This window comes from Hemitrygon akajei, chromosome 1 (genome assembly GCF_048418815.1).
Source record: "Hemitrygon akajei chromosome 1, sHemAka1.3, whole genome shotgun sequence".
NCBI lineage: Eukaryota > Metazoa > Chordata > Chondrichthyes > Myliobatiformes > Dasyatidae > Hemitrygon > Hemitrygon akajei.
In genome coordinates, this window is record NC_133124.1 from 139,847,679 (window position 1) to 139,864,191 (window position 16,513).

Genomic DNA, 16,513 nt, shown 5'->3' on the forward strand with positions numbered 1-16,513 from the left:
TGACTTCTCCTATCACCTCCCACATTACTTCACCCCACTTCCCCACTAACCTGACTTCACCTATCACCTCCCACCTTACTTCACCCCCATTCCCGACTAACCTGACTTCACCTATCATCTCCCAGCTTCTTTCTTCACCCCCTTCCCCACTAACCTGACTTCACCTATCACCTCCCACCTTACTTCACCCCCATTCCGGACTAACCTGACTTCACCTATCATCTCCCAGCTTCTTTCTTCACCCCCTTCCACACTAACCTGACTTCACCTATCACCTCCCAGTTTCTTACTTCACCCCACTTCCCCACTAACCTGACTTCCCCTATCACCTCCCACCTTACCTCACCCGCTTCCCCACTAACCTGACTTCACCTATCACCTCCCACCTTACTTCACCCCCATTCCCGACTAACCTGACTTCACCTATCATCTCCCAGCTTCTTTCTTCACCCCCTTCCCCACTAACCTGACTTCACCTATCACCTCCCACCTTACTTCATCCCACTTCCCCACTAACCTGACTTCCCCTATCAACTCCCACCTTACTTCAACCCACTTCCCCACTAACATGACTTCCCCTATCACCTCCAACCTTACTTCAACCCCCTTCCCCACTAACATGACTTCACCTATCACCTCCCACCTTACCTCACCCACTTCCCCACTAACCTGACTTCACCTATCACCTCCCAGTTTCTTACTTCACCCCCCTTCCCCACTAACCTGACTTCCCCTATCACCTCCCACCTTCCTTCACCCCACTTCCCCAGTAACATGACTTCACCTATCACCTCCCAACTTACCTCAACCCCTTCCCCACTAACCTGACTTCACCTATCACCTCCCACCTTACCTCACCCCCTTCCCCACTAACCTGACTTCACCTATCACCTCCCAGTTTCTTACTTCACCCCCTTCCCCACTAACCTGACTTCTCCTATCACCTCCCACCTTACTTCACCCCCCTTCCCCACTAACCTGACTTCACCTATCACCTCATCAGTATCTTACTTCACCCCCATTCCCCACTAACCTGACTTCACCTATCACCTCCCACCTTACTTCACGCCCTTCCCCACTAACCTGATTTCACCTATCACCTCCCACCTTACTTCACCCCCTTCCCCACTAACCCGACTTCCACTATCACCTCCCAGTTTCTTACTTCACCCCACTTACCCACTAACCTGGCTTCACCTATCACCTCTCAGTTTCTTACTTCACCCCCCTTCCCCACTAACCTGACTTTCCCTATCACCTCCCAGTTTCTTACTTCACCCCCCTTCCCCACTAACCTGACTTCACCTATCACCTCCCACCTTACCTCACCCACTTTCCCACTAACCAGACTTCACCTATCACCTCCCAGTTTCTTACTTCACCCCCATTCCCCACTAACCTGACTTCACCTATCACCTCCCACCTTACCTCACCAACTTCCCCACTAACCAGACTTCACCTATCACCTCCCAGTTTCTTACTTCACCCCACTTACCCACTAACCTGACTTCACCTATCACCTCTCAGTTTCTTACTTCACCCCCCTTCCCCACTAACCTGACTTCACCTATCACCTCCCACCTTACTTCACCCCACTTCCTCACTAACCCGACTTCCCCTATCACCTCCCAGTTTCTTACTTCACCCCACTTACCCACTAACCTGACTTCACCTATCACCTCTCAGTTTCTTACTTCACCCCCCTTCCCCACTAACCAGACTTCACCTATCACCTCCCACCTTACTTCACGCCCTTCCCCACTAACCTGATTTCACCTATCACCTCCCACCTTACTTCACCCCCTTCCCCACTAACCTGACTTCTCCTATCACCTCCCACCTTACTTCACCCCCCTTCCCCACTAACCTGACTTCACCTATCACCTCATCAGTTTCTTACTTCACCCCCATTCCCCACTAATCTGACTTCACCTATCACCTCCCACCTTACTTCAACCCCCTTCCCGACTAACCTGACTTCACCTATCATCTCCCAGCTTCTTTCTTCACCCCCTTCCCCACTAACCAGACTTCACCTATCACCTCCCACCTTACTTCACCCCACTTCCCCACTAACCCGACTTCCCCTATCACCACCCAGTTTCTTACTTCACCCCACTTCCCCACTAACCTGACTTCACCTATCACTTCCCAGTTTCTTACTTCACCCCCATTCCCCACTAACCTGACTTCACCTATCACCTCCCACCTTACCTCACCCACTTCCCCACTAACCAGACTTCACCTATCACCTCCCACCTTACTTCAACCCCCTTCCCCACTAAACGGAATTCACCTATCACCTACACCTTACTTCAACCCCCTTCCCCATTAATCTGACTTCACCTATCACCTCCCAGCTTCTTACTTCACACCCATCTCCACTAAACTGACTTCCCCTATCACCTCCCAGTTTCTTACTTCACCCCCCTTCCCCACTAACCTGACTTCACCTATCACCTCCCACCTTACCTCACCCCCTTCCCCACTAACCTGACTTCACCTATCACCTCCCAGTTTCTTACTTCACCCCCATTCCCCACTAACCTGACTTCACCTATCACCTCCCACCTTACTTCACCCCCATTCCCCACTAACCTGACTTCACCTATCACCTCCCACCTTACTTCAACCCCCTTCCCCACTAACATGACTTCAACTATCACCTCCCACCTTACTTCATCCCACTTCCCCACTAAGCTGACTTCCCCTATCACCTCCCACCTTACTTCACCACACTTCCCCACTAACATGTCTTCCCCTATCACCTCCCACCTTACTTCAACCCCCTTCCCCACTAACATGACTTCACCTATCACCTCCCACCTTACCTCACCCACTTCCCCACTAACCTGTCTTCATCTATCACCTCCCAGTTTCTTACTTCACCCCCCTTCCCCACTAACCTGACTTCCCCTATCACCTCCCACCTTACTTCACCCCACTTCCCCACTAACATGACTTCCCCTATCACCTCCCACCTTACTTCAACCCCCTTCCCCACTAACATGACTTCACCTATCACCTCCCAACTTACCTCAACCCCTTCCCCACTAACCTGACTTCACCTATCACCTCCCACCTTACCTCACCCCCTTCCCCACTAACCTGACTTCACCTATCACCTCCCAGTTTCTTACTTCACCCCCCTTCCCCACTAACCTGACTTCACCTATCAGTTCCCACCTTACCTCACCCCCTTCCCCACTAATCTGACTTCACCTATCACCTGCCAACTTACTTCAACCCCCTTCCCCACTAACCTGACTTCACCTATCACCTCCCAACTTACCTCAACCCCTTCGCCACTAACCTGACTTCACCTATCACCTCCCACCTTACATCACCCCCAATCCCGACTAACCTGACCTTACCTATCACCTCCCACCTTACTTCAACCGCCTTCCCCACTAAACTGACTTCACCTATCACCTCCCATCTTACCTCACCCCCTTCCCCACTAACCTGACTTCACCTATCACCTCCCACCATACTTCACCCCCTTCCCCACTAACCTGACTTCTCCTATCACCTCCCACATTACTTCACCCCACTTCCCCACTAACCTGACTTCACCTATCACCTCCCACCTTACCTCACCCCCTTCCCCACTAACCTGACTTCACCTATCACCTCCCAGTTTCTTACTTCACCCCCATTCCCCACTAACCTGACTTCACCTATCACCTCCCACCTTACTTCACCCCCATTCCCCACTAACCTGACTTCACCTATCACCTCCCACCTTACTTCACCCCCATTCCCCACTAACCTGACTTCACCTATCACCTCCCACCTTACTTCAACCCCCTTCCCCACTAACATGACTTCAACTATCACCTCCCACCTTACTTCATCCCACTTCCCCACTAACCTGACTTCCCCTATCACCTCCCACCTTACTTCACCACACTTCCCCACTAACATGTCTTCCCCTATCACCTCCCACCTTACTTCAACCCCCTTCCCCACTAACATGACTTCACCTATCACCTCCCACCTTACCTCACCCACTTCCCCACAAACCTGTCTTCATCTATCACCTCCCAGTTTCTTACTTCACCCCCCTTCCCCACTAACCTGACTTCCCCTATCACCTCCCACCTTACTTCACCCCACTTCCCCACTAACATGACTTCCCCTATCACCTCCCACCTTACTTCAACCCCCTTCCCCACTAACATGACTTCACCTATCACCTCCCAACTTACCTCAACCCCTTCCCCACTAACCTGACTTCACCTATCACCTCCCACCTTACCTCACCCCCTTCCCCACTAACCTGACTTCACCTATCACCTCCCAGTTTCTTACTTCACCCCCCTTCCCCACTAACCTGACTTCACCTATCAGTTCCCACCTTACCTCACCCCCTTCCCCACTAATCTGACTTCACCTATCACCTGCCAACTTACTTCAACCCCCTTCCCCACTAACCTGACTTCACCTATCACCTCCCAACTTACCTCAACCCCTTCGCCACTAACCTGACTTCACCTATCACCTCCCACCTTACTTCACCCCCAATCCCGACTAACCTGACCTTACCTATCACCTCCCACCTTACTTCAACCGCCTTCCCCACTAAACTGACTTCACCTATCACCTCCCATCTTACCTCACCCCCTTCCCCACTAACCTGACTTCACCTATCACCTCCCACCATACTTCACCCCCTTCCCCACTAACCTGACTTCTCCTATCACCTCCCACATTACTTCACCCCACTTCCCCACTAACCTGACTTCACCTATCACCTCCCACCTTACTTCACCCCCATTCCCGACTAACCTGACTTCACCTATCATCTCCCAGCTTCTTTCTTCACCCCCTTCCCCACTAACCTGACTTCACCTATCACCTCCCACCTTACTTCACCCCCATTCCGGACTAACCTGACTTCACCTATCATCTCCCAGCTTCTTTCTTCACCCCCTTCCACACTAACCTGACTTCACCTATCACCTCCCAGTTTCTTACTTCACCCCACTTCCCCACTAACCTGACTTCCCCTATCACCTCCCACCTTACCTCACCCGCTTCCCCACTAACCTGACTTCACCTATCACCTCCCACCTTACTTCACCCCCATTCCCGACTAACCTGACTTCACCTATCATCTCCCAGCTTCTTTCTTCACCCCCTTCCCCACTAACCTGACTTCACCTATCACCTCCCACCTTACTTCATCCCACTTCCCCACTAACCTGACTTCCCCTATCACCTCCCACCTTACTTCACCCCACTTCCCCACTAACATGACTTCCCCTATCACCTCCAACCTTACTTCAACCCCCTTCCCCACTAACATGACTTCACCTATCACCTCCCACCTTACCTCACCCACTTCCCCACTAACCTGACTTCACCTATCACCTCTCAGTTTCTTACTTCACCCCCCTTCCCCACTAACCTGACTTCACCTATCCCCTCCCACCTTACTTCACGCACTTCCCCAGTAACATGACTTCCCCTATCACCTCCCACCTTACTTCAACCCCCTTCCCCACTAACATGACTTCACCTATCACCTCCCAACTTACCTCAACCCCTTCCCCACTAACCTGACTTCACCTATCACCTCCCACCTTACCTCACCCCCTTCCCCACTAACCTGACTTCACCTATCACCTCCCAGTTTCTTACTTCACCCCCTTCCCCACTAACCTGACTTCTCCTATCACCTCCCTCCTTACTTCACCCCCCTTCCCCACTAACCTGACTTCACCTATCACCTCATCAGTTTCTTACTTCACCCCCATTCCCCACTAATCTGACTTCACCTATCACCTCCCACCTTACTTTAACCCCCTTCCCGACTAACCTGACTTCACCTATCATCTCCCAGCTTCTTTCTTCACCCCCTTCCCCACTAACCAGACTTCACCTATCACCTCCCACCTTACTTCACCCCACTTCCCCACTAACCCGACTTCCCCTATCACCACCCAGTTTCTTACTTCACCCCACTTCCCCACTAACCTGACTTCACCTATCACTTCCCACCTTACCAAACCCACTTCCCCACTAACCAGACTTCACCTATCACCTCCCAGTTTCTTACTTCACCCCCATTCCCCACTAACCTGACTTCACCTATCACCTCCCACCTTACCTCACCCACTTCCCCACTAACCAGACTTCACCTATCACCTCCCACCTTACTTCAACCCCCTTCCCCACTAAACGGAATTCACCTATCACCTACTCCTTACTTCAACCCCCTTCCCCATTAATCTGACTTCACCTATCACCTCCCAGCTTCTTACTTCACACCCATCCCCACTAAACTGACTTCCCCTATCACCTCCCAGTTTCTTACTTCACCCCCCTTCCCCACTAACCTGACTTCACCTATAACCTCCCACCTTACCTCACCCCCTTCCCCACTAACCTGACTTCACCTATCACCTCCCAGTTTCTTACTTCACCCCCATTCCCCACTAACCTGACTTCACCTATCACCTCCCACCTTACTTCACCCCCATTCCCCACTAACCTGACTTCACCTATCACCTCCCACCTTACTTCAACCCCCTTCCCCACTAACATGACTTCAACTATCACCTCCCACCTTACTTCATCCCACTTCCCCACTAAGCTGACTTCCCCTATCACCTCCCACCTTACTTCACCACACTTCCCCACTAACCTGACTTCCCCTATCACCTCCAACCTTACTTCACCCCACTTCCCCACTAACATGACTTCCCCTATCACCTCCCACCTTACTTCACCCCACTTCCCCACTAACATGACTTCCCCTATCACCTCCAACCTTACTTCAACCCCCTTCCCCACTAACATGACTTCACCTATCACCTCCCACCTTACCTCACCCACTTCCCCACTAACCTGACTTCACCTATCACCTCTCAGTTTCTTACTTCACCCCCCTTCCCCACTAACCTGACTTCACCTATCCCCTCCCACCTTACTTCACGCACTTCCCCAGTAACATGACTTCCCCTATCACCTCCCACCTTACTTCAACCCCCTTCCCCACTAACATGACTTCACCTATCACCTCCCAACTTACCTCAACCCCTTCCCCACTAACCTGACTTCACCTATCACCTCCCACCTTACCTCACCCCCTTCCCCACTAACCTGACTTCACCTATCACCTCCCAGTTTCTTACTTCACCCCCTTCCCCACTAACCTGACTTCTCCTATCACCTCCCTCCTTACTTCACCCCCCTTCCCCACTAACCTGACTTCACCTATCACCTCATCAGTTTCTTACTTCACCCCCATTCCCCACTAATCTGACTTCACCTATCACCTCCCACCTTACTTTAACCCCCTTCCCGACTAACCTGACTTCACCTATCATCTCCCAGCTTCTTTCTTCACCCCCTTCCCCACTAACCAGACTTCACCTATCACCTCCCACCTTACTTCACCCCACTTCCCCACTAACCCGACTTCCCCTATCACCACCCAGTTTCTTACTTCACCCCACTTCCCCACTAACCTGACTTCACCTATCACTTCCCACCTTACCAAACCCACTTCCCCACTAACCAGACTTCACCTATCACCTCCCAGTTTCTTACTTCACCCCCATTCCCCACTAACCTGACTTCACCTATCACCTCCCACCTTACCTCACCCACTTCCCCACTAACCAGACTTCACCTATCACCTCCCACCTTACTTCAACCCCCTTCCCCACTAAACGGAATTCACCTATCACCTACTCCTTACTTCAACCCCCTTCCCCATTAATCTGACTTCACCTATCACCTCCCAGCTTCTTACTTCACACCCATCCCCACTAAACTGACTTCCCCTATCACCTCCCAGTTTCTTACTTCACCCCCCTTCCCCACTAACCTGACTTCACCTATAACCTCCCACCTTACCTCACCCCCTTCCCCACTAACCTGACTTCACCTATCACCTCCCAGTTTCTTACTTCACCCCCATTCCCCACTAACCTGACTTCACCTATCACCTCCCACCTTACTTCACCCCCATTCCCCACTAACCTGACTTCACCTATCACCTCCCACCTTACTTCAACCCCCTTCCCCACTAACATGACTTCAACTATCACCTCCCACCTTACTTCATCCCACTTCCCCACTAAGCTGACTTCCCCTATCACCTCCCACCTTACTTCACCACACTTCCCCACTAACCTGACTTCCCCTATCACCTCCAACCTTACTTCACCCCACTTCCCCACTAACATGACTTCCCCTATCACCTCCCACCTTACTTCAACCCCCTTCCCCACTAACATGACTTCACCTATCACCTCCCAACTTACCTCAACCCCTTCCCCACTAACCTGACTTCACCTATCACCTCCCACCTTACCTCACCCCCTTCCCCACTAACCTGACTTCACCTATCACCTCCCTGTTTCTTACATCACCCCCCTTCCCCACTAACCTGACTTCACCTATCAGTTCCCACCTTACCTCACCCCCTTCCCCACTAATCTGACTTCACCTATCACCTGCCAACTTACTTCAACCCCCTTCCCCACTAACCTGACTTCACCTATCACCTCCCAACTTACCTCAACCCCTTCGCCACTAACCTGACTTCACCTATCACCTCCCACCTTACTTCACCCCCAATCCCGACTAACCTGACCTTACCTATCACCTCCCACCTTACTTCAACCGCCTTCCCCACTAAACTGACTTCACCTATCACCTCCCATCTTACCTCACCCCCTTCCCCACTAACCTGACTTCACCTATCACCTCCCACCATACTTCACCCCCTTCCCCACTAACCTGACTTCTCCTATCACCTCCCACATTACTTCACCCCACTTCCCCACTAACCTGACTTCACCTATCACCTCCCACCTTACTTCACCCCCATTCCCGACTAACCTGACTTCACCTATCATCTCCCAGCTTCTTTCTTCACCCCCTTCCCCACTAACCTGACTTCACCTATCACCTCCTACCTTACTTCAACCCCATTCCGGACTAACCTGACTTCACCTATCATCTCCCAGCTTCTTTCTTCACCCCCTTCCACACTAACCTGACTTCACCTATCACCTCCCAGTTTCTTACTTCACCCCACTTCCCCACTTACCTGACTTCCCCTATCACCTCCCACCTTACCTCACCCGCTTCCCCACTAACCTGACTTCACCTATCACCTCCCACCTTACTTCACCCCCATTCCCGACTAACCTGACTTCACCTATCATCTCCCAGCTTCTTTCTTCACCCCCTTCCCCACTAACCTGACTTCACCTATCACCTCCCACCTTACTTCATCCCACTTCCACACTAACCTGACTTCCCCTATCACCTCCCACCTTACTTCACCCCACTTCCCCACTAACATGACTTCCCCTATCACCTCCAACCTTACTTCAACCCCCTTCCCCACTAACATGACTTCACCTATCACCTCCCACCTTACCTCACCCACTTCCCCACTAACCTGACCTCACCTATCACCTCCCAGTTTCTTACTTCACCCCCCTTCCCCACTAACCTGACTTCCCCTATCACCTCCCACCTTCCTTCACCCCACTTCCCCACTAACATGACTTCCCCTATCACCTCCCACCTTACTTCAACCCCCTTCCCCACTAACATGACATCACCTATCACCTCCCAACTTACCTCAACCCCTTCCCCACTAACCTGACTTCACCTATCACCTCCCACCTTACCTCACCCCCTTCCCCACTAACCTGACTTCACCTATCACCTCCCAGTTTCTTACTTCACCCCCCTTCCCCACTAACCTGACTTCACCTATCAGTTCCCACCTTACCTCACCCCCTTCCCCACTAATCTGACTTCACCTATCACCTGCCAACTTACTTCAACCCCCTTCCCCACTAACCTGACTTCACCTATCACCTCCCACCTTACTTCACCCCCAATCCCGACTAACCTGACCTTACCTATCACCTCCCACCTTACTTCAACCGCCTTCCCCACTAAACTGACTTCACCTATCACCTCCCATCTTACCTCACCCCCTTCCCCACTAACCTGACTTCACCTATCACCTCCCACCTTACTTCACCCCCTTCCCCACATACCTGACTTCACCTATCACCTCCCACATTACTTCACCCCCCTTCCCCACTAACCTGACTTCACCTATCACCTCCCACCTTACCTCACCCCCTTCCCCACTAACCTGACTTCACCTATCACCTCCCACCTTACTTCACCCCCCTTCCCCACTAACCTGACTTCACCTATCACCTCATCAGTTTCTTACTTCACCCCCATTCCCCACTAATCTGACTTCACCTATCACCTCCCACCTTACTTTAACCCCCTTCCCGACTAACCTGACTTCACCTATCATCTCCCAGCTTCTTTCTTCACCCCCTTCCCCACTAACCTGACTTCACCTATCACCTCCCACCTTACCTCACCCACTTTCCCACTAACCAGACTTCACCTATCACCTCCCAGTTTCTTACTTCATCCCCATTCCCCACTAACCTGACTTCACCTATCACCTCCCACCTTACCTCACCAACTTCCCCACTAACCAGACTTCACCTATCACCTCCCAGTTTCTTACTTCACCCCACTTACCCACTAACCTGACTTCACCTATCACCTCTCAGTTTCTTACTTCACCCCCCTTCCCCACTAACCTGACTTCACCTATCACCTCCCACCTTACTTCACCCCACTTCCTCACTAACCCGACTTCCCCTATCACCTCCCAGTTTCTTACTTCACCCCACTTACCCACTAACCTGACTTCACCTATCACCTCTCAGTTTCTTACTTCACCCCCCTTCCCCACTAACCTGACTTCACCTATCACCTCACACCTTACTTCACGCCCTTCCCCACTAACCTGATTTCACCTATCACCTCCCACCTTACTTCACCCCCTTCCCCACTAACCTGACTTCTCCTATCACCTCCTACCTTACTTCACCCCCCTTCCCCACTAACCTGACTTCACCTATCACCTCATCAGTTTCTTACTTCACCCCCATTCCCCACTAATCTGACTTCACCTATCACCTCCCACCTTACTTCAACGCCCTTCCCGACTAACCTGACTTCACCTATCATCTCCCAGCTTCTTTCTTCACCCCCTTCCCCACTAACCAGACTTCACCTATCACCTCCCACCTTACTTCACCCCACTTCCCCACTAACCCGACTTCCCCTATCACCACCCAGTTTCTTACTTCACCCCACTTCCCCACTAACCTGACTTCACCTATCACTTCCCACCTTACCTCACCCACTTCCCCACTAACCAGACTTCACCTATCACCTCCCAGTTTCTTACTTCACCCCCATTCCCCACTAAACTGACTTCACCTATCACCTCCCACCTTACCTCACCCACTTCCCCACTAACCAGACTTCACCTATCACCTCCCACCTTACTTCAACCCCCTTCCCCACTAAACGGAATTCACCTATCACCTACACCTTACTTCAACCCCCTTCCCCATTAATCTGACTTCACCTATCACCTCCCAGCTTCTTACTTCACACACATCTCCACTAAACTGACTTCCCCTATCACCTCCCAGTTTCTTACTTCACCCCCATTCCCCACTAACCTGACTTCACCTATCACCTCCCACCTTACTTCACCCCCATTCCCCACTAACCTGACTTCACCTATCACCTCCCACCTTACTTCAACCCCCTTCCCCACTAACATGACTTCAACTATCACCTCCCACCTTACTTCATCCCACTTCCCCACTAAGCTGACTTCCCCTATCACCTCCCACCTTACTTCACCACACTTCCCCACTAACATGACTTCCCCTATCACCTCCCACCTTACTTCAACCCCCTTCCCCACTAACATGACTTCACCTATCACCTCCCACCTTACCTCACCCACTTCCCCACTAACCTGACTTCATCTATCACCTCCCAGTTTCTTACTTCACCCCCCTTCCCCACTAACCTGACTTCCCCTATCACCTCCCACCTTACTTCACCCCACTTCCCCACTAACATGACTTCCCCTATCACCTCCCACCTTACTTCAACCCCCTTCCCCACTAACATGACTTCACCTATCACCTCCCAACTTACCTCAACCCCTTCCCCACTAACCTGACTTCACCTATCACCTCCCACCTTACCTCACCCCCTTCCCCACTAACCTGACTTCACCTATCACCTCCCAGTTTCTTACTTCACACCCCTTCCCCACTAACCTGACTTCACCTATCAGTTCCCACCTTACCTCACCCCCTTCCCCACTAATCTGACTTCACCTATCACCTGCCAACTTACTTCAACCCCCTTCCCCACTAACCTGACTTCACCTATCACCTCCCAACTTACCTCAACCCCTTCGCCACTAACCTGACTTCACCTATCACCTCCCACCTTACTTAACCCCCAATCCCGACTAACCTGACCTTACCTATCACCTCCCACCTTACTTCAACCGCCTTCCCCACTAAACTGACTTCACCTATCACCTCCCATCTTACCTCACCCCCTTCCCCACTAACCTGACTTCACCTATCACCTCCCACCATACTTCACCCCCTTCCCCACTAACCTGACTTCTCCTATCACCTCCCACATTACTTCACCCCACTTCCCCACTAACCTGACTTCACCTATCACCTCCCACCTTACTTCACCCCCATTCCCGACTAACCTGACTTCACCTATCATCTCCCAGCTTCTTTCTTCACCCCCTTCCCCACTAACCTGACTTCACCTATCACCTCCCACCTTACTTCACCCCCATTCCGGACTAACCTGACTTCACCTATCATCTCCCAGCTTCTTTCTTCACCCCCTTCCACACTAACCTGACTTCACCTATCACCTCCCAGTTTCTTACTTCACCCCACTTCCCCACTAACCTGACTTCCCCTATCACCTCCCACCTTACCTCACCCGCTTCCCCACTAACATGACTTCCCCTATCACCTCCAACCTTACTTCAACCCCCTTCCCCACTAACATGACTTCACCTATCACCTCCCACCTTACCTCACCCACTTCCCCACTAACCTGACTTCACCTATCACCTCTCAGTTTCTTACTTCACCCCCATTCCCCACTAACCTGACTTCACCTATCACCTCCCACCTTACCTCACCCACTTCCCCACTAACCTGACTTCCCCTATCACCTCCCACCTTACCTCACCAACTTCCCCACTAACCAGACTTCACCTATCACCTCCCAGTTTCTTACTTCACCCCACTTACCCACTAACCTGACTTCACCTATCACCTCTCAGTTTCTTACTTCACCCCCCTTCCCCACTAACCTGACTTCACCTATCACCTCCCACCTTACTTCACCCCACTTCCTCACTAACCCGACTTCCCCTATCACCTCCCAGTTTCTTACTTCACCCCACTTACCAACTAACCTGACTTCACCTATCACCTCTCAGTTTCTTACTTCACCCCCCTTCCCCACTAACCTGACTTCACCTATCACCTCCCACCTTACTTCACGCCCTTCCCCACTAACCTGATTTCACCTATCACCTCCCACCTTACTTCACCCCCTTCCCCACTAACCTGACTTCTCCTATCACCTCATCAGTTTCTTACTTCACCCCCATTCCCCACTAATCTGACTTCACCTATCACCTCCCACTTTACTTCAACCCCCTTCCCGACTAACCTGTCTTCACCTATCACCTCCCACCTTACTTCACCCCACTTCCTCACTAACCCGACTTCCCCTATCACCTCCCAGTTTCTTACTTCACCCCACTTACCCACTAACCTGACTTCACCTATCACCTCTCAGTTTCTTACTTCACCCCCCTTCCCCACTAACCTGACTTCACCTATCACCTCCCACCTTACTTCACCCCACTTCCTCACTAACCCGACTTCCCCTATCACCTCCCAGTTTCTTACTTCACCCCACTTACCCACTAACCTGACTTCACCTATCACCTCTCAGTTTCTTACTTCACCCCCCTTCCCCACTAACCTGACTTCACCTATCACCTCCCACCTTACTTCACGCCCTTCCACACTAACCTGATTTCACCTATTACTTCCCACCTTACTTCACCCCCTTCCCCACTAACCTGACTTCTCCTATCACCTCCCACCTTACTTCACCCCCCTTCCCCACTAACCTGGCTTCACCTATCACCTCATCAGTTTCTTACTTCACCCCCATTCCCCACTAATCTGACTTCACCTATCACCTGCCAACTTACTTCAACCCCCTTCCCCACTAACCTGACTTCACCTATCACCTCCCAACTTACCTCAACCCCTTCGCCACTAACCTGACTTCACCTATCACCTCCCACCTTACTTCACCCCCAATCCCGACTAACCTGACTTCACCTATCACCTCCCACCTTACTTCAACCGCCTTCCCCACTAAACTGACTTCACCTATCACCTCCCATCTTACCTCACCCCCTTCCCCACTAACCTGACTTCACCTATCACCTCCCACCTTACTTCACCCCCTTCCCCACTAACCTGACTTCACCTATCACCTCCCACCTTACTTCACCCCCTTCCCCACTAACCTGACTTCACCTATCACCTCCCACCTTACTTCACCCCCAATCCCGACTAACCTGACTTCACCTATCACCTCCCACCTTACTTCACCCCCTTCCCCACTAACCTGACTTCACCTATCACCTCCCACCTTACTTCAACCGCCTTCCCCACTAAACTGACTTCACCTATCACCTCCCATCTTACCTCACCCCCTTCCCCACTAACCTGACTTCACCTATCACCTCCCACCATACTTCACCCCCTTCCCCACTAACCTGACTTCTCCTATCACCTCCCACATTACTTCACCCCACTTCCCCACTAACCTGACTTCACCTATCACCTCCCACCTTACTTCACCCCCATTCCCGACTAACCTGACTTCACCTATCATCTCCCAGCTTCTTTCTTCACCCCCTTCCCCACTAACCTGACTTCACCTATCACCTCCCACCTTACTTCACCCCCATTCCGGACTAACCTGACTTCACCTATCATCTCCCATCTTCTTTCTTCACCCCCTTCCACACTAACCTGACTTCACCTATCACCTCCCAGTTTCTTACTTCACCCCACTTCCCCACTAACCTGACTTCCCCTATCACCTCCCACCTTACCTCACCCGCTTCCCCACTAACCTGACTTCACCTATCACCTCCCACCTTACTTCACCCCCATTCCCGACTAACCTGACTTCACCTATCATCTCCCAGCTTCTTTCTTCACCCCCTTCCCCACAAACCTGACTTCACCTATCACCTCCCACCTTACTTCATCCCACTTCCCCACTAACCTGACTTCCCCTATCACCTCCAACCTTACTTCAACCCCCTTCCCCACTAACCTGACTTCACCTATCATCTCCCAGCTTCTTTCTTCACCCCCTTCCCCACTAACCTGACTTCACCTATCACCTCCCACCTTACTTCACCCCACTTCCCCACTAACATGACTTCCCCTATCACCTCCAACCTTACTTCAACCCCCTTCCCCACTAACATGACTTCACCTATCACCTCCCACCTTACCTCACCCACTTCCCCACTAACCTGACTTCACCTATCACCTCATCAGTTTCTAACTTCACCCCCATTCCCCACTAATCTGACTTCACCTATCACCTCCCACCTTACTTTAACCCCCTTCCCGACTAACCTGGCTTCACCTATCATCTCCCAGCTTCTTTCTTCACCCCCTTCCCCACTAACCAGACTTCACCTATCACCTCCCACCTTACTTCACCCCACTTCCCCACTAACCCGACTTCCCCTATCACCACCCAGTTTCTTACTTCACCCCACTTCCCCACTAACCTGACTTCACCTATCACTTCCCACCTTACCTCACCCAGTTCCCCACTAACCAGACTTCACCTATCACCTCCCAGTTTCTTACTTCACCCCCATTCCCCACTAACCTGACTTCACCTATCACCTCCCACCTTACCTCACCCACTTCCCCACTAACCAGACTTCACCTATCACCTCCCACCTTACTTCAACCCCCTTCCCCACTAAACGGAATTCACCTATCACCTACACCTTACTTCAACCCCCTTCCCCATTAATCTGACTTCACCTATCACCTCCCAGCTTCTTACTTCACACCCATCCCAACTAAACTGACTTCCCCTATCACCTCCCAGTTTCTTACTTCACCCCCCTTCCCCACTAACCTGACTTCACCTATCACCTCCCACCTTACCTCACCCCCTTCCCCACTAACCTGACTTCACCTATCACCTCCCAGTTTCTTACTTCACCCCCATTCCCCACTAACCTGACTTCACCTATCACCTCCCACCTTACTTCACCCCCATTCCCCACTAACCTGACTTCACCTATCACCTCCCACCTTACTTCAACCCCCTTCCCCACTAACATGACTTCAACTATCACCTCCCACCTTACTTCATCCCACTTCCCCACTAAGCTGACTTCCCCTATCACCTCCCACCTTACTTCACCACACTTCCCCACTAACATGACTTCCCCTATCACCTCCCACCTTACTTCAACCCCCTTCCCCACTAACATGACTTCACCTATCAC